The sequence below is a fragment of the Lactuca sativa genome, chromosome 4 (genome assembly GCF_002870075.4).
Source record: "Lactuca sativa cultivar Salinas chromosome 4, Lsat_Salinas_v11, whole genome shotgun sequence".
NCBI classification, from domain to species: domain Eukaryota; kingdom Viridiplantae; phylum Streptophyta; class Magnoliopsida; order Asterales; family Asteraceae; genus Lactuca; species Lactuca sativa.
The window spans coordinates 139354140-139358683 of record NC_056626.2 but is presented as its reverse complement, the minus strand read 5'-3'; positions in this window follow the sequence as shown (position 1 = coordinate 139358683).

Here is a 4544-nt window from a genome sequence, read left to right as displayed (position 1 = left end):
CTTTGTTAAAGTTAATCATTCCGGAGTTGACTAGTTTACCAGGATTGACTGGATATTTAGTTATTCACAACCATTGAAGTAAGATTAATTCAAGGTTTGAGTTTTCAAATCTTATCCACGAATTTCACAATACTCACAATTGGTATCAGAGTCTAAGTGGTTTTCCTTTGAATCCATAAGAGCAAAATATAATAGGTTGAATATTACCTTGGTATCTCAATCATTTATGTGTTCAAGATAAAATTTCTTCAATATACCACTTATGCTTTGTCACACCTTCCCCCTGTCAACGACAGAAATTTCGAGTGGTGACGGTATTTACATAGATTACCGAAATCACAGAGCGCGAATGAAAAATACCTTTAATTAAACTAGTGTCGTTTATTACTTGAATAAAACCTAACTATCTTCAAGCTGATTGTCCTTCCTTGCATCAATCCTTTCTCCATCCTAGGAACACATGTGATTTTTGGAAACATCAACTTGATGTTGGTGAGTTCATAGGTTTTGAGATAAATAATATAAACTCTTTTGAAAATGTTTCTAGAATTCTTACAATGATTAAAATTATTTTTCTAAAACTACTGGTTTCCTATGCTTAATTTTATTAACTCTTATCTAATTATTTTTTAGGACATTTCTGCTAATCCTATCTTATTATCTTTACAGGATGTTTTACCAATCCTAGCTTACTATCTTTGTAGGATATTTATCGATCCAATCTTATTATCTCTTAGGATATTTTATCAATCCTAACTTACTATCTTTACAGGATATTTAACAATTATATCTTATTATCTTTTATGATATTTTATTAATCCTAATGTATCTTATATACCACCTTAAGGCGTCCTTTGTAACGCCCGTAGATCCGAACTAGTCAAATTAGAGGCAATAAGTGTCGAAAACGACTTTTCGACAGAAGCTTATAAATAATTTGAACCAAGTTGTAGCATATGTCACTAGGTTTCCGTACATATAAAGAACGCCGAAATCCGAGTTATAACAAAGAAGTTATGACCCGTTGAAGTTTCGCGACGGAACCGGCTCGATACCGGGAGGCGTAAATAGTGAATTTACGATAGAGCGAGATTTAGCCTTGGCGTTCTAAACGAAAGTCGTAGAATATGTTAGACTAAGAACTTCGATAAAAAGAACGCTCAAATCTGACTTCGTATGAAGAAGTTATGATTTTTCGGAGTTTCAGATTAGCAGTGTACAGCCCGAAATTCGAATATTAGATCGAGCGATTTTTAGCCGACACGACCTAAACAAGAATCGAAGATCTCGTTAAGAGTAGCATAACGAGAAAAAGATGGGCGAAAACGGACGTCGGATGAAGAAGTTATGAGGATTTAACGGACCAATCCTGTCCCGGCCTGTTAAAAATATAACTTTGAAATAAAGTCAAAATTAGCGGACAGCGTCTAAACGAAAGTTGTAGAGTACGTCTCCACCTATGCGTGGATATAAAGAACGTTAAAAACGGAGTTCGTATGAACGAGTTACAAATTATAATAGCATATTTACGTATTAAAATAAAGTATAAATCATATATACGTACACATATATATACATATGTATATATCATTAGAAAGGTATCGATGATGCGGTCATTATAAGACTAATGTTGAGTTCTTTCGACATTAGTTTAGTGCAAATATCGTTAAATCTATTTAAAATAGTATTATAAAGGGGTGTTTAGTTGTTTATATAACTATAAGGTCATTAAGTAATTATGGAGGGTAGTTTTTGTAAATTCAATTACTATAAATAAGAGGCTTGGGCTCTCATATTTCTTGCATCATTCTCTTGATTCAAGAGTATTTCTCTCCTTATCCCCCGAGCATTTCGGTCCCTCGTGATTCGACTTCTCTTTCTGTAGTTTTAGTATAGTAAGGTGATCGCTGAAGCGCTGCACGAATCTTTCTTAGAAAGATTCAGCGACGAAGTTCTGCCCCTACAGAGCCCGACTCCTAGCTAAAATCCCCTTTGTAAGTAAGTTATGCTTACCCTATTTTGAATATAGTTTATATTTAAAATTAGTATTGTTATTATAAATTTATAATAAATATTTGAGCTATTATTATGACTTATATAAGTGTCGTTATAATATCTTTTTAACTACTCGCGGTACGAAAAATCGGGTTTAAAGGGCCGCATAGGGTTTTTAGATTTCAGAAGTGCTATATGCCAAAATGGTCCTGCCCTCCGGTGTTTTATGTCTAGCCTCTGTCTGTACATAGTGGTTGGAAAGTGTTGTTTAAACGCTTATATAATAATAATAATAATAATAATAATAATAATAATAATAATAATAATAATAATAATAATAATAATAATAATAATAATAATAATAATAATAATAATAATAATAAGACTAATAATAATAAGACAAAATAATTAGTCACGGTAAATATTAGACTAAAATCTAGTGGTAATAATACTAGGTTTCGTCGAAGGAAACTATTTTAAAGTAAGCAAAGCGTTGTCCGAGTACCGAGTCACCACCTTCTCAGGTGAGTGCATAGTCCCTTTCATCTTACACATAGATATGAAGTATTTTAATATAAATTACGTGTTGTGTGTATATTGTTTGAATACTTGTTGTCTATGCTGGGTGAAAGATTTTTATACATGTTTTAAATGATTTAAAATGTATATGTATTTTATATCTACAAAATGTGTTGGGTAAAACATGGGTAGATGAAATAGTTGTTTTGTGATAACACGATGGGAGACATCAATGTGGTTAGTGATCCAGTCATCTAGTGGAGTATAGATGATGACCATGGGCGATACTAGACGGTCCGGTGGAACGCTAGTAAGCTTGTAACCTGTAGGTGTTTTTGAACTAGGTGCTCATTAGGTATTTTGAACTGAGTGTGTTCACTACGTATCTTTGAACTGAGTGTGTTCACTAGGTATTTTGATCTAAGTGTGTTCACTAGTTACTTTTGAACTAAGTGTTTACCAGATGTTTTGGACTACGTATTCACCAATTGTAATCTATAAGCTTTGGTAACGATGAACTTCGTGCCGATTCCTTAGGATAATCCTTAGGAATGAATGAACGAGAAATAGCTGATGCTTAGGGTAGATCCTTAAGAGTAAAGAAGATAATGGGGATGGGTAATTGGGTTTAATTGCTTGATCGTTTAAACATAATAATTATATTATTGTGGGTTGAAAACCATATGTACGCACCAGGTTTCCCAACCTGACCCACTCAGTTTATTTATATCACAGGTGTTGATATGAAGTCTACACTGAGAGATTAAAGAGATGTAGATCACTAGTTTAAATAAATGTAAGTTTTGTTTATGCTTATGTTTCTGTATTGACAATGACATCCCAAATGTTTTTAAATGAATAAAATATGTCTCTTCGAAAATGTTTTAATAACGTATTTATCGTGTTTTTCTGGGAACAAATTCCGCAACATTTTTATGTAAAGAAGTACTCTGACTTTTATAAAGCATAAACAAAATCGGTCTTTTCTGGCCGTGAAAATGGCGATGTCACATCCTTCTTGTTAGTCAGATCTCTAAGGTGTTTGTAATGTATTACCATGATCCCCATAATTGATGTTGTTTGACTAGTGATTTCCCCACAAAACACTTTATCGGATGTTGAATAGTGAGTAATAATAAAGTTATCATGTCGGGATTGTAGCTAGCAATCGTAGGTGAGGGTGTCAATACCCGTATTGATCTATACATATCGTTGTGGCTCTCTCATGATTAACGATTACAGATTCGAGGTAGCCGAATTTAATCAAGATAAGGATGAATAATAACAACTCATTAATGCATTAACCTTAGGTATTTTATGTTTTAACTTTTCTTTCTTAGAGATTACCTATAACTATCACAATATAATTTTTTTAGTTTTATATTTGATAGTTATATCTTTTAGATCTCACATTTAGCTAGTATATATATATATATATATATATATATATATATATATATATATATATATATATATATATATATATATATATATATATAGTTTTCCCTACATATATACCCTGATTATTGTTAATTTGAAAACTGGATATTTGGGCAGAGCATCAATTAGGTACAGTGCATATCCTTATATTTGACCAACATTACTTCTAGGTACTATGTTATCCTATGAAAGTGGTCATTATAACATCTAAGTAATATCTCTTCCTAGACTATCGGACATCATAACTCTTAGGCATAATATCATAACTTACAGCTAAGTATAGTATCTATAGCTACATTGTCTAAGGTTTCATGTTTTATATAACAATTCATATTTGATAAATCAGTTTAATAAGCATGTATTCCCAACCCCCCCCCCCCCCCGCCCCAGACACACACACACACACTTAAACTTTTAAAATAGTAAAATAGGACCATAAACTCACTCTAGTAGTGTAATCTGAAGCATCCTTGCTACTGCACCCGAAGCTTCACTCTGTTGGGAGGACTTCCTAAGTAGCTTGATATATAGTTAGATAGAGAGAGAGAGAGAGAGAGAGAGAGAGACGGGAGATTTTTGGGTGTGAGGAT